General features: G+C 37.5%; 1 protein-coding gene across 1 annotated transcript in view; it reads right to left on the reverse strand.

Moving 5' to 3' along the window:
* Positions 1–26,875, reverse strand: part of rnft1 (ring finger protein, transmembrane 1) — a 46,314-nt gene that overhangs the window by 12,241 nt on the left and 7,198 nt on the right. The window contains exon 2 of the mRNA XM_048181621.1: positions 22,783–22,852. The gene's annotated coding sequence lies outside the window, so the exon portion shown is untranslated. The remainder of the gene's footprint in view (positions 1–22,782; positions 22,853–26,875) is intronic.

Consider the following 26,875-nt stretch of genomic DNA (forward strand, 5'->3'; position numbering starts at 1 on the left):
AGGTTTAGTTTGTATTGGTTTGTAGCATTGATCAGCGGTTTGCAGAAGCAGCAATGGCATCGAGCGATTTTTGCAGGTTGTGCAAAAAAAACATGAAAGTGATCGGTATTTACACACAGTCGAGCGATTTGTTTGCTAAACTAAAGAAGTCATTTAGCATCATTGAGAGGTTAAAAGGAATTGATTGGTTCCCGCAAAAGTGTAACAGATGCAGCAGAAATGAATGTACGGGTTTCCAGACTGAGTTGCCGGGCGAAATCAAATCACTGGCAGATCAGGCTGGGTTTACCCAGTCTATGAATGCTATGTAGTTTCACAGAAAATGAACTGAGATTTATGAAATGGCCATAGATCAGAGGTGTTTATTCCTCTTCATGAAGAGTTTAGCTCAACACACCTGCCTGGAAGTTTTCATTGATCCTAATGACCTTGATTAACTGCTTCAGGTGGGTTTAATTAATTCAATTCACATTTATTTGTATAGCGCTTTTCACGATACATATCGTTTCAAAGCAGCTTTACAGAGAATGCATGTCAACATTATAATTTAAAGAATGCAGTTAGCAAATGTATATGTAATAAAATGTAATATGTAATAATTTAGGCAATTAATTTACAATCACTGTTAGCAGTTTAACTGAAGGTAGAAGCAATGGATTAGAGCTGGAGATAAACTTGGGTGGACACCTTCCCATAATGTAACTGAAGTGTTGATAAATAGATTAAATATATATAATTTAAGTATTATAAATATAGTTAGAATATTCTGTGTTTACCAATTTATAAAAAGTGAATCATATTGTGTTTAGCATATTAACATTGTTGAATGTGACTATGTATGACAACTGAATTGACTTGCTCTAACATCATACACTTTCAATATGGATTGTGTACGGCCACTATCAAAACACACTTGAAGGAAGGCAAGAATTATTGGTATTGGGCAGTTAAATGGGTGTTCGCCCCATGACCTGCACCAATTTTTGAAAACTCTATATTTATTTGTGTAAAGATTCCCTGGCCTCAGAGAAAGAGTTTAAGAAAGCGCATCTGCTGCTGGTGGGCTCCATCAAGCGGCCAGAAGATTCCATGACTCTAAGTTGTGGTACCATATCTTTCCTTGTGCTTTAGACAGGAGGCCTCTCCTCAGCGGGATAGTCCACAGAGGAGCTGCTAGCATCTCCACCCGTTCTGGCAACCACAGCTGGTTGGGCCATTTCTGTACCATTAACAGAACTGATTCCCTCTCCTCTCTAATTTTGCAAAGCATGCAAGGCAGAAGTTTCACTGGAGGAAAGGCATACTTGTGCGCTTTTGGCCAGCTGTGAACAAGTGCATCCACCCCCAGGGAAGATTGTGTCAGCGAATAAAACAGAAGGCAGTGAGTGTTCTCGTGTGTGCGAAGAAATCCACCTCCACCCTGCCAAATACACTCCAAATCATACTGACAGTCAAAGGGTGTAATCTCCACTCTCCGTGGATCACCCCGCACTGCAATTCAGATGTCCAGGGACATGTACTGCCCGAATGGAGAGGAGGTGTTGATCTGCCCACAGAAGAAGGTCTTTTGCTAGCTACAGCAGAGGCTGCGAGCTCACACCCCCTTGGTGATTTATAAATGCTACCACTGTCGTGTTGTCTGTCCTGATGAGAACGTGACTGTGGAGAATATCAGGGAGAAAGCACTTGTGAGCTAGGTGAACAGCACGGAGCTCTAGACAATTTATGTGCCACAACTTCTCCGATTTTGACCACAACCTGAAGGCTGGTCTGCCATCGCATGGATCCCCAGCCTTTGCTTGATGCATTTGTCATAACAGTCTTTCTACTTATCACTTGGCCAATAGGAACACCCTGGTGATCGTGCCAAGGGGTTAGCGCATCACTTTGACACGTAGGTGCCCGAGCGCCACATACTCCTCAGCACGACTCTTCGGCCAGAGCTGAAGCGGTCACATACGCAGGAGCCCTTATCTGCACACTGTTGAGGTGGTAAGCATCTGGCCGAGCATCCTCTTAAAGCATTTTAGTGGTCCTCTTAAAGCATCTTTGTCGAGTTCAGATGCCCTCCCTCTGCAACACGCCATTCATTCCCACACGTACGCCCCCACCTTACGTTTGCTGCTGGCTGAAAACTTGTGACAACTATGCCCGGGAAAATACAACTGCTGTCTGGCGATGAGAAAAAAGCCCTAGATGGATCCACCCCATGCATTTCTTTCAGGTAGCCTATGTTCACAAACATGTGAAATTTGTGAAACTATTGTGAAACTATTTAAGGGTGAGATTATTTATAAGTTTAACGCAGCATTAATACTTTGACCACCAGCAACGAATCTGCCTGATTTGATACTAATGTAATTTATGTCATATTATAATTTCATTTATTTTAATGTGTTATGCATTGCGTTTTGAACCATGTTGAAGATATCGGTAGGGCTGTCAATACCAGTAGAGGAGCATCCATGAACCGCATTATTAGACAGTTTTCTAAGGATGCACGATTCATTAAAACTATTTAAAAATCATAATACAGCATTATATAATGTTATTCTTAAATCTATGCTTACACAGGAGAATACATCAATAAAAGTGGCTGTAGCATTTCTATAGACTGGGTAAACCCAGCCTGATCTGCCGGCGATTTGATTTCACCCAGCAACTCAGTCTGGAAACCCATACATTCATTTCTACTGCTTCTGTTACACTTTTGCGGGAACCGATCACAGACTGGCTTATCCACCTTGCTCGCTATTGGCGGACATAACACGATGACGATAGAGAAGCGACGGCAAGCACAAAAATCTAATTACTTTTAACCTCCCGACGATGCTGAATGACTACTTTAGTTTAGCAAACAAATCGCTCGAGTGGGTGTAAATACCACTCACTTTCATGTTTTTTTTTTTTTTTTTTGCTCAACCTGCAAAAATCACTCGGTGCCATTGCTGCTTCTGCAAACAGCTGATCAATGCTACAAACCAATACAAACTAAACCTGTCTGGAGTTTTTGCGTTGTAAGTACGTCACCCGGATCGTTGATCTGATTGGTTGAAGGACTATCCAATTGCATGAAGAATGCTCGTTGATCTCACCTATAGAGTGCCCCAGGGATGACGCGTTTTTGTAGGCCAACCCGGAAGTTAGCGGCGCACGGGTTCCCTCGGTTGAAAGCCTATGCATTTTTCCCATAGACTTTTGGAAAATCGCAGAAAATAAGCTCTGTGTTTAACAAAGGGTTATGACACTTACACGTTTTGTCTATCAAGATAATCTTTACAAGTTAACACAACATTTATAGATTTTGAAGCCTAAATAAAGTCGTCAGATATAAAAGGCTAACAGTAGGCTATAAACGGACTACAGCACACCATGGTCGCGGATCAATGTCGTCACCACCAAGCTTCCTCAAACTTTATTTAGAAAACAACTTTATTTCAAAACATGCTCGCTGATTATGATCTGCGCTGTTATTAATACTTATCCACTTTTTCATGAGAAATGCTGTCCAAATGTCCCGTTTTTAATGATGACGTCTAAAGTCCCCGCCAAAGGAAGTAGTCCCTTTTAGCAATTTGTTAGCAACCGCCGATTTTAAGACACAGTAAAAGTTTAAAAAATCACAAGTGGGTTATAACTGGTGTGTTTTATGTCATACATCAAAACGTGAAAGTATTTAGAGGCTTTGTTAACCACAGACCTTATTTCAGGCAATTTAGCAAAAACCCATTCAAAAAACCCATAGACTTGACGGCGTTGGAACCAGAAGTCCTAAAATGCTAACTCGCTTCCGGATTTTGCCTACAAAAACACGTCATCCCTGGGGCACTCTATTGTGCAGTAGAAAATACATACAGACTCGACAGACCAATGTTCAATTTTAAATTGAGCTTGGTCTGGTGATAGCCAGACAAGCATTTCTATCCAAAAAAAGAAAAAAAAGTGGCTGAATATTATTATTTAACTAATAATATATTTTTTTAATTATGGTGGTTGGCTTTAATCGTGGATTTGATCGTGCTGTGTAACAACAAAAATCAGCAGGCTTTTGGCGCCCTCTGCAGGCATTTGTTATAATATATAATGTATTTATAACATTTCAGGGGAAAAAAACTCTTGATGTGTTTTAATATGTAGATTAGCTTGTTTTGGTTAATTAAGAAGAAATCTACAGATGCAAACAGATGGATGGTAGTACGCTTAAAACAAACACCATCTAAATGTGTAGGGTTAGGGTTAAGTTTTCTTTCCATTAGAGTAAAAGACATGGCAGCAAAAATAAACCAAAATCTTAAAATTGTCCACTACATGAAAGAAGTATTCCAATAAAATCAAAAGAATTAAAACGATTTATTGATTTGTGCAAAATAAACAAATTATTAGTGAAACTATGTCCCTCTCCTTGGTGCAGTCATTACATATATAGCTACTTGAAAATAGTAGTGTAGAAAACATGCACATTTAGGCACAGTTTCCTTTGCTGTTGTCCGCTCTTGTGATAAACCTAGTCAGTACTAACGAAGACCATGGTCTCTGTGTGAACTGATTATTTTGTTTAAATCAAGAATAAATAAAGAATTGCGTGAGTGTGAGGAAATTAATATAAATTGGTAAGGAAGTCAGAGTTGTCTTAATATATGTAAGGGTTTATTATTTTTTTAAATAAATAATTAGGAGAAGTGCCCTTTTTTCCACTTGAGCCCCTGCCCCCCAAAATGTCTGTGCACATCCCTGCCACACTTTATGATTGGGCTAAAACCAGCCAATAGTCTCAATAGTTAAGGATGTACATTACACTCTGCTTCAGAGGGGAGAGAGTCACATCTATGCATTTCGTGAACGTATGTGGGGCCAGAGATAACCCGAAGGGTAGGACCGGGAATCGATATGCTATCCCCTCGAAAGCAAATTTTAGGAAGTGCCTGTGGCAAGGGACTACCTGAATGTGAAAATAAGGTCCGATGTGTGAGAGGATTTGCCTCAGCATAATTATTTTGAATGAGCGCTTTGATAGTGCGTGATTCAGTGGTCTCAGATCCAAGATTGGTTGGAGCCCGCTGCACCAGAAAATAGCGACTCTAGAAGCCGCTCTCATGATCTGCCGCTCTCATGATCTCCACAACACAATTTGCGAAAAGGTTGTGTAATTTCTCCCGCAGAATTGAAGCATTCTGCTTCTGTACAGTGGACATGTTGAAACAGAGCGGTCTGCGAAAGATCTGAAGCGTGTAGTCATTCCTTATTGATTTCATAACCCACTCTGATACCCCTGGCAGCGCCTGTCAAGCTTTTATGAATTGGGACAGCGGGCGAGGTGGACTGCCATTGGGGAGCAGGGAGTTTAATACCACGAGTGTGAGAGGAGTGAGAGGAGGAGGAAAATTGCTCTGATATTGAGGTCAGTTTTGCATTTTTTTTTTTTTTAAACTTTATTGCACGGTTGCATAGTAGAACAGTCAAAACAAACATGACAGTTGTTTTCACAGCCTGCAACAGGGAACGAGCAGATTTTTTCAGTGGCTTGTCTTCGGTGCTGGGTGCAGCTTTCCTCCTCCGAGAGACAGCATCAGGAACGTGGCTTTGTTTACAGTGCCGGCCTGCTGTCCCTGTCAAGGCCATGTCTGTTTTGGTCTCACCGCCAGTTCACGTTCGTGCCGAGCAGCAGCAGAAGGAATGTGTGGTCTCGCCGAGCACTGGGCTGAAGAGACCTGAGGGGTTCACTGGTGTGTCCATATGGGCCTCCTTCTGAGTTTAACATACGCCACTCGTTCAGCGCTGACCACAGAAGACAGGAGGGAGGAGGCCAGGCCTCCGCGGGGTGTCCTTTCGGCTGTGGTCTGACTGCAGGAACCACTCATCCAGACGGCTTTTGGCCGGCACGGCAGGAGACGCCCACTCTAAACTGAACTCATCAACTGCCTTGGACAGGATGTGTAGGAGCTCGACATCATCACTATGAAGGAGGTCCCCCGCGTTGCTGCCGTGGGCCGCAGTATTACAGTGGGCTGTTGGTCCACTCATACCTGTCCACATATTGTGAATGAAGTTACTTAGTTGCCTAGCTTTCCTGGTAGCCTTCAGTAAATAAATTTTTCTAAGAATATGAATCATAAAACACATATCAGTTCACCCTATGTTTACTTTCTTCAATGACACAGACAAAAATTAAAAGATTATCTATCAAAGCTCAGCTTTGATGAGGGATGAGATACAGGGCTAGGGCTAAGATTAGGAGACAGAGAAAAAAAGAAAGTTTTAATCACTTCATTTCTTATTTGGAATGGAATTACGAGAAATGAAAAGACAGCTTGTCTAGTTTTAAATGTAACAAACGGAAAATGAGATTTAATTTCGTTTGTGGTTTACAAATTGTTCATGGCTTCGATATATTTCATTCGCTCATGTGCGCGACCCTTTCATCTGATTTGTCAAACCACGCCATCTTCAGTCATCAAAATAAGAGTCAGTACGGTACTGCCAAATCCCACTTAAATACGCTTTTTTCACCACGCGAACAACCATGTCTAACCTTTTGACCATTCATTCACGCGACAATGTTTTGGGGGCCTGAAAATGCAAAACTTTGAGAATGGGTCTCAAAGTGCAAGTTATCGTCTCCACGTGAACTACAAAAATGCGAATTTGTGAAAATAGTGATATCATGTGCATAGGTTGCATTTAATCTATAAGCGTGTAGTATTTATTTACAAAGTGACATCGCCATCTACTGGCCTGGCATTTATAATACAGCGCTTTTAGCCATTTTCGAGGATCCGTGTAAACGGGGATCATTCTAACAACGTTGTTGTGTGTACGCGAAACTTTTCAAAAACGCAATGGACATTTTTAATATATCTTTGTTTTTTTTCAATGTATATGTTACTCTTGTATAGTTTTCCTGTGCCTTCCTGTGCCCAGAGTGTTTTGTTTTGGTTTATTTAGTTTTATAAAGTAAGGCTGGTGCTACCAGATCCTCTACTTGCCTCATTGTGGAACCAACCCGTGACAATTACCTTGTGAAACCTTTTAATGCATGTGGAAGTCTTCATATCTGATTTTGTAAAAAAGTGTCAACATGTCAAGCAAAAGCTTCTGAATTTTCAATCAAAATTTTGATGCAACCATATCCTATTAGTAATGTCATTGAGACATTCACATCTACGCACATAGGTTAGAGATCAGTTGTCTAACCACCACCCACCCACAGAAAGTACTTTCACAGACACTGTGTCCAGACAGGAATATAATCATAAATTAAAGCTGCAAGCAGCGATGAAAGGGCCCTCGCACCCAGGGCCACCACCACCAGGTGGCCTTAGGAAAACAGCGAATAGTGGGTGACATGCATGTAAGCGAGTAAATACAGTTTATAAATACAGTTTTCCTACAGTTTTTCGACATGCCACACTTCCTGCTGCCAACAGGTGGCACTTTGACTATTACTGAATATTGCCATGTAGATGTATTCAGGCTAAGACTATTATTAATCATGTGAAGCAGGGGTGTAGCCATCATTTCAGAAGTTAGCAGGACAGAAATGTTGGGTGTAATACCAGTTTTTATCTGTCCTTTGTCTAATTGATAGTTTTTTTTTTTAATTTTTAATTTTAAATCAATTTGCTTTTCATAAGAAATCAAATAAACTGCTGAACAATAACCAATATCTAAAAAAAATTTCCCTATATTTTATGACAATTTTATGATTGGTTTATGTACAAGCACTTGTGCATTAAGTCCTCATGGACACATTATATAATGTAAAAAAAAAAAAAAAAAGATCACAGAATAAAGCCGAAAATACAGTACCTTTCAAAAGTTTTGAAACATTACAATTGTAATTGTACAATTGAAATATGTCTCTTCTGCTCACCAAGGCTGGATTTATTTAATAAAAAAAATGCAGTAAAACAGTAATATTGTGAAATAGTATTACAATTTAATATAGCTGTTTTCTATGTGAATATATTGTAAAATGTCATTTATTCCTGTGATAGCTGAATTTTCTGCATCATTACTCCAGTCTTCAGTGTTGGAGTTAGATTAATGTTAGAATAACGTTATGAGAATGTTAGATTAACTTTAGAATAACGTTATACAAACCAAAAACTAACGTTCTGGGAATGTTAGAATAACGTTCTGGGAACGTTAGATTAATGTTAGAATAACGTTATACAAACCAAAAACTAACGTTAGATTAACGTTCTGGGAATGTTAGATTAATGTTAGAATGTTATACAAACCAAAAACTAACATTCTGGGAATGTTAGATTAATGTTAGAATAACATTATACAAACCAAAAACTAACGTTAGAATAACATTCTGGAAACGTTAGATTAATGTTATAATAACGTTCTGGGAACATTAGATTAATGTTAGAATAACATTATACAAACCAAAAACTAACATTCTGGGAACGTTAAATTAATGTTAGAATGACGTTCTGGGAACGTTAGATTAATGTTAGAATAACGTTATACAAACTAAAAACTAATGTTCTGGGAACGTTAGATGTATGTTAGAATAATGTTAGAATAACGTTCTGGGAATGTTAGATTAACTTTAGAATAACATTATACAAACCAAAAACTAACCTTTTGGGAATGTTAGATTAACGTTAGAATAATGTTCTAGGAACCAAAAACTAACGTTCTGGGAACGTTAGATTAACGTTCTGACATTTTCCGGTGAAAATTCTTATTTTGATCATAATTCCAAGACGTTGAATCTGTGATTCCGAAGTACAGTATCCACTGATGTGTTGACTGACAGCAAACATTAGATTCGTCCGCACTGAAAAGCCGTGCCGAAGCACAACCGACGTAAAGATGATAATTCAGCATATAGCTGCAATTGCAGGTTTCAAAGAGACACAAAGAAGCAAAACATATGGACAGCAGCTTTAAGAAAACTTTCCTGGCTAACGAAAAAACAAACCATAAATTAAAGCTGCAAGCAGCGATGAAAGGGACCTTGCACCCAGGCTTACCGCCACCTGGTGGCCTTAGGAAAACGGTGAACAGTGGGCGAAATATTCATTTAAGCAGATAAATAGAAGAGAAATATGGCATTTTGATGCACCACAGTTCCTGCTGCCAGCAGGTGGAGCTTTGACTATAACTGAATATTGCCAAGTAGATGTCTTCAGGCCAGGACTATTATCAAACATGTGAAGTTTGGAGCAGATTGAACATTGTATGCCTGAGTTACACCAACTTCCTGTTTCGTGGCGTTAATTGCAAACATTAGCACTTAGCCAAGTTTTGCATGATTTAATGTGTTTCTATTATGTTTGGTACTTCATGGCATATATAAATGTGTTTCTGGGAGTGAATTACAGTGCAAAGCATGTCATTTCCTGTGACTCTTATCAAACGTGAAGTTTGGAAAATGGAAATGGCAAAAACTGCAAAAATTTTGCAGAGAAAATTCAAAATATCTCACTTCCTGTTTACAGATTTTGTACCCAGGGACTTTTTTTTATAGGTATTGGGCTGTTACATCTGTCTACCAAATTTCATACCTGTATGTGAAAGTATGCCACACCTAATTCTGAAACCCATATCAGATGTAAATTTTCACCACTTCTAATGCGTGTGCAAAGTTTCCTGAGTTTTCGAGCATGTTAAGGCCCTCAAAAATGTGATTCATTTCGGAGAAGAAGAAGAATTGACAGAGCAATTACAACAGGGTCCTCACACCACCGGTGCTCGGGCCCTAAAAAATGGAAAACCCCATAACAGGCATACTAATCTAAATTTATGGGTCATTCTGTGTAACCGAGCATGTTAAATGATGCTTTAGGATAATGCAGCTTAATTTGAGGAGGAATGGATGTAAGTATCTTGTTGTACATTTAGAAAATGTTAATATGACTGAACTGGGAGTGTGTCTTATTTGGCAGGAGGTGCTTATTGAATAATAACTGTCCTCTGGCATTTTCCAGCACTAAAGATACAAACTGATCTTTTAAAAGTCATCATGAAATCAAAATGGACAATTCTTGTTTTTATAGGATATAGCAATATTTATAAAAAAATTTTTTTTTTTTTGAAAAAATTAATGTGAACTCATAATCTTTAATCAAAATAACTTTCCCATCCCTTTTGCAGCAATATCTCTTCTCTTCTCTGATGACGTATTTACTGGCATGAGGGAAGGACAACCTGTCACTCACATGAGATCACAGCACTAGCAAACCACAACCATCCAACGATCCAATCAATTCCCAATGTAAAGAAAAAAATCAAGTCCTGCCCTACTTTTTTTTTTTTTGCTGTTGTTGTTTGAGAAGCCTTTTCACTCGGACGTACATTGCAATAGGGAAGAAAAGACTATCGCAACTTCCGTTTCATGCTGAACACAAGTATTTCTCTGTGATATAATGCACTGAGAGAAACCTTATAAGAGCTATGAATTTAATTAAGAATGAATTATGATTCCCCTAAACACTGTAGCGTGATATCATGCTTTAGATCAGTGGTTCTCAACCGGTGGGGCGCGAGTGGCTACAAGGATGGGAGGAAAAAAAACTGAAAAAAAAAAAAAAAATTGCAAAATTTTTTATCACTAAACTACTGTCATAAAACGTTATAGTTTTGTATATACATAACTCCTGAATAAAAATTAAAATGTGTTTGGACTGATTAAAAAAAAAAAGTTTTGAACAAATTTGATTGGTTTGTCGATAGTGAGCGCAAATCGGCGCAAATGCAGGTGATAAGCGGTTTTATTAAGCGAGTCACTGAGTCGTTCATTCACGATTCGTTCAAACGGCCGATTCATCAAGAATGAGACAGATGTTTGTGAATGGGTCATTGAATCTTTGACTCAAACGATTTGTTCAAAACACTGAATCATTCAAAACACGGTTGAGTGTTGCTGTGAGATGCGCTATGTTGTGATCTTTGTTTGGATTCATCGGATCTATTTTCGCTGCTAAAATAGACAGTCATTATTTTGTCTAAAATGTAAGTGACTTAATATTATTAACTTGTTTGTTGAACTGTCATATCAGTGTCACATTTTCAATCGCGAGGTGATGATGGTCAATTAAGTGATGGTCAATTGTCAGCTCTCTTGGTCGTCAGGTCGTGTGATGTATGTTGCTGAACTGTATTCAAATGTTATAAATATAAAAACACCACATTTTGAAATTTAACTGCAGTATGTCAATTTTGTTTATTTGTGTGTGCTGCGCTCATAGACTTTAGAAAACGGCGCTCATTTGTTTGATTTCTCCTCGAGAAACTGCACAAGCCTCAAAAGTTTAAGGTCCTTGCACCCTGACTCAGTCCGAAACTGTCGTATTCGTTTTTTCATATTCGTCATTTGGTGGATCAATTGTCAAAAACCCCTCAAAATATTTGCTACGGATGCGAAAAATGCAGAAAATCGAACCATCCGAATTAATTTTTATGACGGACGGAAGTTTCAGAGGCTGCAAACGTATAAAACGTGAGGTCGTATTTAGTTTATATATATATATATATATATATATATATATATATATATATATATATATATATATATATATACACACAGGGTGCGATTTGTATGAGGGGATGGGGGGAATTTCCCCCTTCTGGTCTATGTATCCCTCCCTCTGCTGAAATATTTTTATCCCCGGTGGGGATAAAAAATATCCCCCCGGGTGATGCTATTCCACAAACCACCAACAGAGCATATAAAATACCAAAAATAAAAATCTTTTTTTAAAACATCGCCAAGTAAAACGCTGCGTTTAGCCTATAGAACTGTCTCTTTACCACCACAACAAACAGGACACTTTTCAGACGCGCATTCCGACTTCGTCTCAGTGCCAGGCTCAAGTCAAACGAGAGCGGAAAAGGTGCAGGTGACGACGAGGGAGCTTCAGTTGAACAACCGTGAATTGCGGTCAGATGAGATTTTGTCAGGCTATGTCTGTAAAACTCAGAAAATGAACATGACTGTCCTATCAGCCGCTATACTGTGCTTGTGGAGCGCACTCAAGAATTGCATGCGCAAATGCGCCGGCGCGCGCTGCATAATGACTTTATTATAGCTTAAATAAAGCGCAAAAGAAACTACGAGCAATGATGGTCGTTGTTCTGTTGTAAGTGAAGTCATGAAATTGCCAAACATGCGATTAAAGCTGCCTCAAAACTGTGCATGCATGTAAACATGGTTTTAAAGCTATTGTTATCCATTTTGTTGGCCTTGAAACGTCTTAAAATGCACATATGTACACCAGGGAAATCTAAATTTTCTCGGGGGAGCATGCCCCCGTACCCCCTAGCAAACAACATTTTCTGACCTCGGGAATTATGAAACCCTGCGTACGGCCCGGCTTATTCTATATAAAAAAAATCTGAGGTAAACGTGTATGCACTGTGATCAAAAATAAATGGGGCCAAACGCGATTGAATGTAAAGGTTTGTGTCTCGTTATTCTATTAATAACTACCCCCACTGAGCAAATTACGTCCAGAAGACGTCTTTTTCAGGTCTTGTCTCAGGTTGAAAAGACGTCCACTGAGGGGCCAGAATGAAAGTTTTTATGACGTCTTTTTTGGACGTCTTCTGGACATCCGATATAGACGAACACGCACAATCACCAAAGGAGAAAAATCACAATTTTTAAGCCACCATCGTGGAGATGAGTGTTTGCTTTAGTTGGGCTCTTGACCCTTGCCTTATTAATATTAGAGTTTGTTTGGGCAGTTAACTGAGTCATAACAGCCAGACAAGTAAAGAGAAATGATCAGGTGTTGGTTATGTTTCACAAAATCATTATTAGACCTGAATCACTGAACTCATTTAGAGCCCAATCTCTGAGTTAGATTTACGTTATTGATTATAGCATCACTGTGATTCTACAGCAGAAGATCAGCTTTATCAATGTAATCTGAAGGATTTCACAAACAGTTGTTCTGAGCAAAAAAATAATAATTTCTCTTAGGCACACACAGACATCAAGAATCAGCCTGTGAATCTCAACAATGGTGACAAGCAACATATTCTGATCAACAGATCAACTCTGAACATTAGAAAACAAGCTACTAAAAAGTCACATAAACAGAACAAAATAAAATATGAGAATAAAGGAAATTACTAAAAAAATTAAGCTCATAATTTATTCATGCAGCAATGCATGATGGGAGCCATGGATGAATTTTGATTGGTTGCTCCCAGAATGCACTGCAACATGCTTTTTGATGGTCACCACTGTTGAGATTCACAGGATGATTCTTGATGTCTGTGTGTGCCTAAATTAAAAGCTTTTTTTTTTGTTCAACACACCTTTTCTGAAATCATGTGAATCGCATTGATAAAGCTGATCTTCCGCTATAGAATCACAGTGCTGCTGTAATCAATAATGTAAATCTAACTCAGAGATTGGGCTCTAGATGAGTTCAGTGATTCAGGTCAAACAATGATTATGTGAAAACATAACCAACACCTGATCATTTCTTTTTGCTTGTCTGGCTGTTATGACTGAGTTAACAGCCCAAACAAATTCTAATATTAATAAGGCAAGGGTCAAGAGCCCAACTAAAGCAAACACTCATCTCCACGATGGTGGCTTAAAAATTGTGATTTTTCTCCTTTGGTGATTGTGCGTGTTCGTCTATATCGGATGTTCAGAAGACGTCCAAAAAAGACGTCATAAAAACTTTCATTCTGGCCCCTCAGTGGACGTCTTTTCAACCTGAGACAAGACCTGAAAAAGACGTCTTCTGGACGTAATTTGCTCAGTGGGCCGATTGATTTTGCATTTCTATCAGAAATTAAGAATTATTAATGTAATTTTAGTGGTGCAAATATCTATATATATATATATATATATATTTAAATGTTTCTGTAACAGCTGCCAAAAAATAGTATATAGCACTGTGGTTTTTAACAAATTAAAAAAAAAAAAAAAAAAAATTCAAAACATCCTCCCCTCTGTTTTTTCACAAATCGCACCCTGTATATATATAAACGAATAAACTAGTCAGAATATAGGCTACAGTTAAAGCTTTCCTTTAGTTTTTGTGAAATGCTCACACGCACTGGGGCCCCAACTGCAATGAACCAGCTTTGGGGGGGCCCAGCTTGCAAAAGGTTGAGAACCCCTGCTTTAGATAATCTTTCTTTCATTCTTAGACCACTCATCATGGAGTCAAACCTTAAATAAGGTTAATGAGGTCAGAATGAGAGCAACACCCCTCTCCTTCACTACCATGTAATCATGTTGCTCAATGTGAAAGTTGTTGTCCAAGTGAATACAGTAAGTGTAGCTTATAGAGGTTAACTTGACACATAAATTACTACCTGTCAGATATGAATGGACATATCAAGAGCAGGATGTGGATAAAGTGAGAAGTGACAGACAAACTCCCTTTATCTATTTTTTCTCTGTCTCTCCTTTCCAACCAACTTATTTCAACAGAAATATATAATGAGATCATAAACTATTAAATATATATATATATCTTTCTTATGCTAATATTCAGCTGTTTAAATGTGCTTAGCACAAAGCCATTTAACCTTTACACAGAAAATGTTCTTCAATTTGTTTTCACACTAAAATCATCCTAACATAAATATTGTTTACATGTTCTGGCTGTACTAGTGAGATTTTAATGTTTATTGATTGGCCCCATTGACTTCTTTTGTAAAAGTCTCAATGTAACCCATATTTTTGCTTTTTTGAAGAAAAAGACAGACAAGTTAAAATTAATAGGTGGCTACCAACTTATTTCAATTGAAATATAACAAAATCATAAACAATGTATTTTACTATTAATCCCCAGTGAAGAACATCGGCACAGATCCTCAACAAAGACCAAAAGAACCAGAGAAGTCCTCTGCGCAGACCCCTATGACCAGCTTCGTCTTCATACTGGCGTGATGAATCCGATCTTCAAGCAAAGGAACTGGATGAAATATTTGAATTCTACAGATTTGAGTTTCTTATTGATTTAAGCAATTTGCATGTTTTTTGGCATATGTGCAAAAGACTAAGTCCAACTGTCTACCATTTGCACAATAACTTCTAAACATTCTTTTATCGTGTGAGCCTCCAAATGCAAAATCATCCATTCAGTTATCAAAATCTGTCAGATATGCATATATATTCCATAAATACCTGTGACATGGAATGTTTGTAATGTCTGCTGAATTGACAAACGGCCTGCCATTGTAATGAATAGGAATAACAATCTTACCAATCAACCAATCAAGTTTGGAAGCATACAGTAGGCTATATGGAGTTTGCCCAGCACAATCACTGCCATTTTTAACTTTACCCGTATCCACTTCAATAGCAGCAAAAGTGTTTTGCAATACAAAATGAACACAATAAGTACACTGTACTTATTTTTTTTTTTAATGTAAGTAGTAGATAAGGACACCTAATATAAAGTGTGTCTATTTTCTTTGAGTACTATAGAATTGACTTTTCCTAGTAAGTTTTTATTTACTGCTGAAATCTGCATCTAAAAAGCTCAGTGTGAGAAACACAATAGCATTCACATACAATACATACAAAACTGACATTCTTTTATGGTGTAGAAAACAGACAGTGTCAACTAAAAAGTAGAAAGCAAAAAAATATTTCCATGGTGAAAAACCATCTAAACAGTTTGAGCAGTATGGCTCACACGATGACAAAGAGACTTTTTATTTTGGTGGCATTGACCAATTTACAAAACTAGGTTTTGAAGCATGAATTAAATGTTTTGGACGAGTAACTGCAGACATGCGAGCGTTCTGATGTTTCAGTGAACTGTTGTGACAATTGAACTTACAGTTAAGAGAAGGTTAAGACTGTTTTGAGAATGGTGCCAAATAAAGTGATTGAGACAAACTGTAATAACTGATGATCTTTACAACAGAACTGAATCTTACTTCAGCTGAACAATGACACTATTTTCTTTTAGAGCTGCTGTACAGCCGAATTAAACTCTGTTTGCATCATTGAATAAGTTTCCTGTTATCACTGTAAAGCAGCTTTGAAACAATCTCTTTTGTATAAAACGCTATATAAATAAAGGTGACGACTTTAGAAAGAAAAGACTCTTCTTAAAGGGTATGGTACTTTTACTAACAGCAGATGGCGCTTCATAGCAAGGAGTGATTTAAACAAAGGACTGACTGAGGAAATCTCTATATTGTTAATAAGAAAAAAAGTCAAGTGATAAATTAAAAAAGATTACATATGTGGGTGAGGTTTTTTTTTGTGTGTATATAAGGTTTTGTCCTCATTATTTCAAGGGTTATTTTTTCTGTTCAAACAATCTGATTTTAAAACTCTAACATTGTTAACATCTGCATCTTTTTGTTTAATAATTTTTTTAATGTTTATTTATTCAGGCTGTAAAGACAAAATATACTGGACCACAAGCATAATTTTTTGTAAAACTAATCAAATTCATTGATGTAGGCTATATAAACTAACAATCTCTTTTCAGCTAAGAGGCACAGGCAGAAAATAGTCAGACCAGTCCAGCTGAAGTGACTGTGACCTTCAGTTACACGTTAAATATGATTTTCTTTCCCTTAAATATCTCATCAGGTTTGCTGGTTTGCCGCTCAAGGTGTGAACTGATGATCTGTGATTGAAATTCAGCTGCAATTTTCAGCCATTTAAAAAAGCAGAAGACGTGTTTGATGTCGTTCTTTGTCTGAGCGTAATGTCTCATTTTCACCACCGTACACTCACACTCTCTCTATCAGAGCTCCCTTAATCAGCTTGTAGGTCAGTTACCATGACAACCTGATCTCTCGTGGATGTGGTGCTTCATGGAGAGGAAGATGATCACCTGCCCTCAGGTGTGTGTCTCTCTGTGTGTGTGTGGTTACATTTTGCCAGACCCCTACCGACAACCCCTCTTTTCACATTGATGATTTCTCTCATCTGAAATGGAGATTATGTGCATTCGCCCTTCAATGAGGTCACTAAATGGCTTTTAGCAGCATGAAAACATGCTTACATAAATGCCACATATCTGCCATATCATACGTACATCTCAGTCATCTCCATATTTGATTGACAGATCTCTTTTAGTCAATATGTTTAGCCAACATCCACTTTTGTCTCACTAAACAGCAATGGTTATTGTTCGTAAATGAAATTACAGTTTTTCTCAGTCGCTTTGGTGAATTTCTCAGATCACAATTGAAATTCTCAAAACTACTTGTTCAACCTCCACATCATCTAGTCACTTGTGCACATCATAAAAGCGATTTCTCATTCTTTCAAACAAACTGCAAATGCTTTGGTACATTCATGCAATTGATTATGTACAATTGCCTGCTGTTTCCCACATTATCAATTGCTTATGTCAAAACATCAAAACAAAACATCTAGGCATTAGCTCATAGTGTAAGCCTTTAAATTCAAAATGGTTCAACTAGTTGTTATAAACTGTCAAGTATATTTTCTATACATTTCTATAAGACTTTTTTTTTGTAAATGAATTGATGAATTGCGGAGGTGAATTTTGAATTTCACTAATGAAGGGGAATGTAAAGCTTTAGCTCAACAAATGATCAACCAGTTCTCTAAAATAGCTCAGAGGTGCATCTCATGAAGCTTCATTTGGAAAACTGAGGCTGAGGCAGGTCAGAAGGTAGTCGAATGTTGGGAGAACAACCATGTCCTCAATCATTAAAACGTTTGTAGACAGAATAGGTATAATCAGACAATGCTCACTATACTGTAATCCTGTATAATCACTGTAATGCTATATTACAGTAGTCCACTTGCATTTTACATTATACACTAAATATACTTTATAGAGACATTATGTAACACACACACAAGTACATATATACAGTATGTGTGTGGACATTTTGACAAATTGACAATGGATGGATGGATGGACAAATGGACAGACAGAGGATGGATGGATGGATGGATGGATGGATGGGTACTACAGATGATGGACGGACGGACAGACGGATAGATAGACAGATAGATAGATAGATAGATAGATAGATAGATAGATAGATAGATAGATAGATAGATTATGGATGGACGGACGGTCAAATGGACAGACGGGGTAGATGATGGATGGATGGATGCATAGATAGATAGATAGATAATGGATAGATGAATGTATGGACAGACAGACAGACAGAGGATAGATAGATAGATAGATAGATAGATAGATAGATAGATAGATAGATAGATAGATAGATAGATAGACGGACAAATGGACAGACCGGGGATGGATAGATGATGGATGGATGGATGGATGGATGGATGGATGCACAGATAGATACTGTAGATAGATAGATAATGGATAGATGGATGGATGACGGACAGACAGAGGATAGATAGATAGATAGATAGATAGATAGATAGATAGATAGATAGATAGATAGATAATGGATGGATGGATGAACAAATGGACAGACTGAGGATGGATGGATGGATGGATGGATAAATACTGTAGATAGATAGATAGATAGATAGATAGATAGATGGACGGACAAATGGACAGACCGGGGATGGCTAGATGGATGGATGGATGCATAGATAGATACTGTAGATAGATAGATAATGGATAGATGGATGGATGACGGACAGACAGAGGATAGATAGATAGATAGATAGATAGATAGATAGATAGATAGATAGATAGATAGATAGATAGATAGATAGATAATGGATGGATGGATGGATGAACAAATGGACAGACTGAGGATGGATGGATGGATAAATACTGTAGATAGATAGATAGATAGATAGATTATGGATGGATACTGTAGATAGATTATGGATGGATGGATGGATGGATGGATGGATGGATGGATGGATGGACAGACAAACAAACGGACAGACTGGGGATGGATAGATAATGGATGATGGATGGATAGATACTGGATGGATGGATACTGTAGATAGATAGATAATGGATGGATGGATTATGGATGGATGGATGGATACTGTAGATAGATAATGGATGGATACTGTAGATAGATAGATAATGGATGGATTATGGATGGATGGATGGATGGATACTGTAGATAGATAGATAATGGATGGATGGATGGATACTGTAGATAGATAATGGATGGATGATAGATATATACTGTAGATAGATTATGGATGGATGGATGGATGGATGGATGGAGAGATACTGTAGACGGATGGACAGACAGACAGATAGATAATGGATGGATAGATACTGTAGATAGATAATGGATGGATGGACGGATGGACAGACAGACATAGATAGATAGATAGATAGATGAGCAGATGGATAGAAATTTATATAAATATATTCAAAAATACAGAATGTATGTTGTACATGACATGTATGTTGGCACAGACTGTATGTCCTTGAGATATGTGGACAGATGTCTCAATGCCTCTGTCTTTTTTGTCCTCAGGGACCTTCTCTTATACAGCCATTACTCTTGAGTGCTTGGTCAATGGCTCCACCTTCACACTGCAGTTATTAAGCCTAGACTTTCAATTATTTTACAGTGGGTCGTCAACACATCTTTCAGAGATACACAGTACAGCAAAGCACCTTTGTGTGCACATCATTATGCGTTAATTAATGTCAGCTTCCTGTAGTTTAAATGTACATACATTAGCATATATCACACATGCTGGGCCGACCGCACAAGGTCGACTCCTATTGCCTGCTATTGACTGACTTCCCTCCAGAAGGATTCTTTGATGAAAAAGAAGCGGGCAGCATGTCACAGCTGCTGCTTGACCTTTGGATTGTGGCAACACAGATCCAACATTCCAACACGAAATATGAACATTCTCATGTCTGGAATTAGAAGTCATATGTTGGACTAACAGGCACTTTCCATGAATAGGATACAAATATAGGACTTGAAATGCTTAGAAAATGTGAAAGTCATTTTTCAGGAGGCACTTAACCTTCAGAAAATGATTATTGTCAGACTTAGGACAGATAAAGTAGTATATGAGCTATTTTATTTTCTATTCATTTTATGACATTTGATTCTTTTGTGCCTGTCACTAACCCTTAAAGTCCCCCTGAAATCAAAAAGTTGCGAGGGAGTAATCTTTCCCTCACAACCAAAAACACACTCTTTGGTGACTGGAGCTGCATCTCATTTCGGAGGCTGCGTCCTCCGGAGGTCGCATTTGAAGGCTGCATACGTCATCAAGGATGTCTTATTTAAGAAAAGTAACCATAATAAAATTGACTGTAATTTCTTTCTTTTGTTGCAATCTAATGATTATTTTACTTACATGAGACTGCCTTGATGATGTACGCAGCCTTCGAAAGGGTGCAGCCCCTAAATTGGCTGCATACCTCCAACTCATGTTTTGAAACTTTGGCCATGTTTAGCATGAGAATGCAACTCTTTAACAGTGTACATAAGTCAGGATGCATGAAATAGCATTAGACCCCCCCTTTAATGGCTCTGGCCAAGCTGTGATCTAGGCGAAACGCTATTGGCTATTTTGAAAAAAGAGAGGAGCTTCTAGATATATCCCGCCATGTCTTCCTGTTTCATGGGAAATTACGTCAACACAATAAATAAAGCTGCACGTTTCAAAGGCACTTCAGTGGACCTTTAAAGGGTTAGTTCACCCAAAAAATTAATTTCTGTCACCCTCATGTCATTGCAAGACCTTCGTTCATCTCCGGAACACAAATTAAGATATTTTTGAAGAAATCTGAGAGGTTTTTTTAATCTCCCATAAAAAGAAATGTAATTACCATTATCATTCAAGGTCTAGAAAAGTAGTAAAGACATCGTTAAAATAGTCCATGTGGTTCAACATTAATGTTATGAAGTGATGAGAATACTTTTTGTGTGCAAAAACAAAATAAAAATAACGATTCCCCTATGCTGTTTACATTCAGCGCTTCCGTGTTCTACGTCATAACGCCGGTACTTTAATCACGTTGACTATTTTAACGATATCTTTACTACCTTTCTGAACCTTGAATGACAGTAATTATGTTGATATGGGGGATAAAAATAAAAAAATTTCTTTGTATTCTTAATTGAAATATAGGTTATTGCACCTCATTAGCTGGGAGAGCGCGGTGAACGCTTTGATTGGGGATAAAAAAACCCTCTTGGATTTCATCAAAAATATCTTAATTTGTATTCCGAAGATGAACAAAGGTCTTATGGGTGTGGAATGACATGAGGGTGAGTAATTAATGAGAAAATTTTCATTTTTGGATGAACTAACCCTTTAATTTGTGCGCTTTCGTTAATTTTAAACAAGTAAAAAAATCAAATTTATTTTAAAAAGTATTGTCATTTTTTACTATTAAATAAACTTCAAATTAAATGGGCATAATTATAAATAAGTAAATAAATCTTCTAATACTTCTTATAAGAGGTAGTGGGATTTGTATCTCTAATGCTTGTATATCTAATCTCTAATGCAAAAAGTTGCAGGATCTGCAGAATACATTTAGGATGGGATTTAAAATTGCCCTAAATATTGTAACTTATTATCAGTAAACAACTCTTTTTTTCCCATCTAAACAGGCCAAATTAACTCAATTAAAATGTGTGAATGAACAGGCCTATGGAAAAAAGACAGTGCAATTGCAAACATTGCAGTGTGTATAATATTGTATAACAAGGGATCAACAATGTAGCAGGGGATTTGCTTTACTCTCCGTGCATGATGTCATGCATATAATGTCTCTCTTATAAGTCACAAATCACAGTCATGGGATGACCCAGAGCATCTTAATACCTTAATGTAAAAGCTCAACTACATCTTTAGAGTGACAAACAGCCTTATACGTCAGACAATAAATGACTCACTAAGGTTATTTATTTATGTATTTTGAGCATTTTTATCTCACACTTTAATGAGCAATAACTCATTGTGATATGATATTTGCCACTGCTTAATTGCACATGAATAATTCAAACATACTGATGACAACATTGCTGTCTTCCTTCATTTTATAGCACCTGCTGATAATGCAGATGAGCTCTATGGAAGTATCACGCTTATGAATCTTATGAATGTAAAAGAATCTGCTTTGGCTCAATCAGCATGGATAGAAATCCAGAACCCCCCAGATCAAGCCTTCGCTGTCATAAAGAGCTGCTCTCCCTCAGTCTGGGTTTGTGCAATGGCTGTGTGGGGAAGATAATCTCATTTAAACCATATCATCGTGAAGACTTCTCATTTCAGAACACTTACAGTCTACAGCATGTGTGTGTGTGTGTGTGTGTGTGTGTGTGTGTGTGTGTGTGTGTGTGTGTGCAGTCAGCCCTGTCTCCTTCAGTCTAATATGTGTGATTGCTCTACAAGACTGGCTTAGAAAATGTGCTAAGACCAGTTCTCTTTCTCCCTTGTAAAATATATATCTTTCCTCTCCTGAAGTGAGCAATTTCCTTCACAGTATCTTTCACCGTTCTGGTCATAGTGCTTTCTGAATATCTTTTCACTGTCAACCTCTTTTGTAAACACAGTCTGAAAATATTTTGATATCTTGATAAAATGGATTTTTCTAGTGTAAAAAAAATAATTCCACCTGTAGACCTGATGATGTGAGTAATGGAGAAATGTATGACTTGACAGCTGTCTCTGTTGTGTAATCTCTCCATCTCTCAGATGCACCATCTTTACCCATAAATCCCTCCGGGCAGTAGCTTGTATAATCACACTCTAGTCGTGGTCATATGGGTTTGCCAGTCAGTATATGTGTGTATGTCAGTGAGTGTGTGATTTAGGAGAGTCTAATGTGTTTCTCTTGTAAGGGATTTGATGGGCCGGTGTGTGCGAGGGTTCAGGAAGGTTAGTGTGTTCCTCTGTAACTGTAAACCTACTTTCAGCTGCTGCAAACTGTCATGCTGCTAGTCAAGGGGTCTGTTGATGCGCATGCACCTGTGCGTTTATCTGAAAAAAAAAAAAAAAAATGATACAAGAAGGTCAAACTGAGGTTATTATAACAAATAGTTCTTGGTCTCACTCCTAATGTCACTGGCTACAAATCAGTGCAAATTTTACAGGTGCCATCAGACACTGTTAACTCCTGGGCCCACTGGAATGGACATCACATGTTTGTTTTTTTTGTTTAAAGCAATAAAAAAGAAAAAAAGAAAATGTTGTTTTTTTATAAAATGAGTAATGTCTGGTCACTGATTAGTCCCTGATCAACAAATCACAATGAAGATATGACCCCCCCTAACTTAAACTAGCGTGGCTAACCGACTATAGACAGGATGAGGAGTAAGGCCACTTTTTACCTTTTATTATCATTATGATTTTATTTGTCCTCAAAGTGACTATTCACTTAAAAAAAAAAAAAAAAAAAAAAAAAAAAAATTTGAGACAGAAACAGTGAATATGAAATGAGTGAACATACAGCAACACACACTCTACAAAACTAATTCACATGCTGTGAACTCTAGATCAGCAGTATGGTTAAAATAGCACTTTTACGTTGCTTCAGTCCATTGTAGTGGATATGGAAAAAAAAATCACAAATCTTATTTTTTAGACTCATATTGGAGTAGAGCAAATATCAAGTGGATATCAAGTATCAAGGCAGTTTGCTTAATTGTCACTTAATTTAATTGTTAGCAATGAGATAACTGCACAATGCTTTTCAGTTTAACTGATTAAAACAGTCTGATATAAAATATGTTGACCTTTTTATTCATAAAATTATAAAAATGCAATAATAATTTAATTATTGAATAATTTAATAATCATTATTTAAAATTCAGTCTTCTATGAACCAAACAGATAAAAAATATTGATGACCCTTTTTAATTGTACAAATATTTAGAATATTTTACCAAAAACAATAGTTATTATGACAACAACAACAATAATAATAATATTTAATAATAATTGTTGTTGTTGTTAAAATTCAATAATAATTTAATTTTAAAAAAATTCAATAATTCATTAAATAATTTAATAATCATTATTTAAAATTCAGTCTTCCACAAACCAAACTGATCAAAAATATTGATGACTCTTTTTAAATGTAAAATATTTAAATTATATTAATATAACAACAACAACAATAATAATAATGTTGTTGTTGTTAATAATTTCCTATGTTTATGTATTATCTATTGAAACAGCAAGTAAAACAAATTGTTTCAATAGGTACATCAACTTAGGAAAAGTAACTGGATTTAAAGGGTTAGTGCACCCAAAAATGAAAATTACCCCATAATTTACTCACCCTCAAGCCATCCTAGGTGTATGTGACTTTCTTCTTTCAGCCAAACATAATCAGAGTTATATTAAAAATAGTTTTTGAAGTCCAAAAAAATGCATCTGTCGATCATAAAACATACTCGTGGCTCGGGGGGGTTAATAAAGGCCTTCTGAAGTGAATCGATGCATAAGACAAATGTCCATGTTTAAAACTTTATAAAGTAAAATAACGAGCTTCCGGCACAACAGTCATACGCACCTGATGTACGTTAACTTCCGCAACGTAGTACACTATAGGCTTGTTTGAGATGCATCGGCGCAGAACAGACCGATCAGCATATGACATTAAAAGTACCGCGAAAGCGATTCAAAAGCATAAGTAGTCGTATGCTATTCAAACGCCCTCACGGTACTTTGATGTCATACGCCGATCAGTCTGCACAGCACCGATGCATCTCGAACAAGCCTAACGACATGACGTACTATGTGTTATAATGTAGGACATAGTGTAGTACGTCATGGAGTAGTGTAGAACGTCATGGCATTGTGTACTACGTCACGGAAGTTAACACTTTTTGGACATACGACGAATGCGTATGGCTGTCGCGCCTTAAGCTCGTTATTTAACTTTATGTTTTAAATAAGGATATTTGTCTTACACAAATGCATCGATTCGCTTCAGAAGGCCTTTATTAAAGGTGCCCTAGAATTAAATATTGAATTTATATTGGCATAGTTAAATAACAAGAGTTCAGTAGATAGAAAAGACATACACTGAGTTTCAAACTCCATTGTTTCCTCCTTCTTATATAAATCTCATTTGTTTAAAAGACCTCCGAAGAACAGGCGAATCTCAACATAACACCGACTGTTACGTAACAGTCGGGGTGTACGCCCCCAATATTTGCATATGCCAGCCCATGATCAAGCCATTAGACAAGGGCAGAACGTCTGGATGTGTACAGCTGAATCATCAGACTAGGTAAGCAAGCAAGAACAATAGCGAAAAATGGCAGATGGAGCAATAATAACTGACATGATCCATGATAACATGATATTTTTAGTGATATTTGTGAAATGTCTTTCTAAATGTTTCGTTAGCATGTTGCTAATGTACTGTTAAATGTGGTTAAAGTTACCATAGTTTATTACTGTATTCACGGAGACAAGAGAGCCGTCGCTATTTTCATTTTTAAACACTTGCAGTCTGTATAATGCAACACAACTTCATTCTTTATAAATCTCTCCAACAGTGTGTAATGTTAGCTTTAGCCACGCAGCATAGCCTCAAACTCATTCAGAATCAAATGTAAACATCCAAATAAATACTATACTTACATGATCCGATGTATGCACGCAGCATGCATGACGAACATCTTGTAAAGATCCATTTTGAGGGTTATATTAGCTGTGTAAACTGTGTTTATGCTGTTCAAGGCAAGCGCGAGCTCCGGGGGAGGAGCAGTGTGGAGTACGTACATGATGGATGGATGCACTTTTTTGCTTCAAAAACTCACCCTCAAATCACTCCCATTATAAAGCTTGGACGAGCCAGGATATTTTAATATAAGTCTGATTGTGTTTGGCTGAAAGAAGAAAGTCATATACACCCAGGATGGCTTGAGGGTGAGTAAATTATGGGGTAATTTTAATTTTTGGATGAACTATCCCTTTAATGTGGTCGGTAGTTTTAAATGTTCTTATATCCCTACCACTGAGTTTGCATCATAAAGAGGAGAGAGACTTATTTTGAAGCAAGAAACAAAACAGTGTTTTCCAGCCACAAGCCACAATACCTAGAGCCAACTCCTTGAGCTCTCTTTCTTTCTTTTCTCCCTCACTCTGTCCTCTCTTTTCACAACCCATTTCTGTCAGAAAGTGCCCTGGCGTTCAGTCTCTCCCACCGTGTGTGTGTGTGTGTGTGTGTTGAGTGTGCGTGTGCAAGCATGACTCCAGAGACATGCCACGAGTGTGTATCCAGAGAGTAATCAGGTAATTGATCATACAGACAGGTAATCATTCCTGTGCCAGACTCTCTGGCTGCGAGTGGTCGGGCAGCATTAGGGAAACATGTCCTCAAACACAGTACAGAGAGAAAAACAGTCAGGCAGGCAGGCCAACGGCTAACACTGAGAGAATTAGATCGAGGACACATTACATAAATAGAATCCCTAGAATGTTGCCAATGATTTGCAAGGCCACAACAGTTTTAAGAATCAAGCTAAAGAGTCAAAGCTAACAGCTCTTAATCATGAGAATGATTCATAAAGCTTCTTTGACGACTTTTCTGTGTAATGTTCTGAGCAGATGGCTGGCGAACCCAAAGAACAACCTAATATGACTTCAGTAATGTGTGTACCACGATTTGTCATGCACTACTTTAAAACATTTGCTTAGATGAACCAGAACAGAAGGAAAGGTTTTAAATGAGTAACTGCGGAAGAGATCTTCAGAGAGCTGCTTAGAACGAACAGTGATTTACATCGATCGATATTCCAGCAGAGGTTTATTTTAACAGCTGCATCAAACAGAGAATCATTCTCATGGATGAAATGTTTCATTTAACAGTCATTAAATATTACAAGTTTTAATCCTTAAGCAGAACAGGGAAAATGATCTCACCAAACTTGAGTGGCTGGTAAACCTGCTTTTACTTGAGGAGTGATACTTAACACACCCCAGTGATATGCCAATTTGGAATTTGTTATGTGCCAAAAGATATGTAGATAATGGATGCTGTATTTT

The sequence above is a fragment of the Megalobrama amblycephala genome, linkage group LG2 (assembly GCF_018812025.1).
Source record: "Megalobrama amblycephala isolate DHTTF-2021 linkage group LG2, ASM1881202v1, whole genome shotgun sequence".
Lineage (NCBI taxonomy): Eukaryota > Metazoa > Chordata > Actinopteri > Cypriniformes > Xenocyprididae > Megalobrama > Megalobrama amblycephala.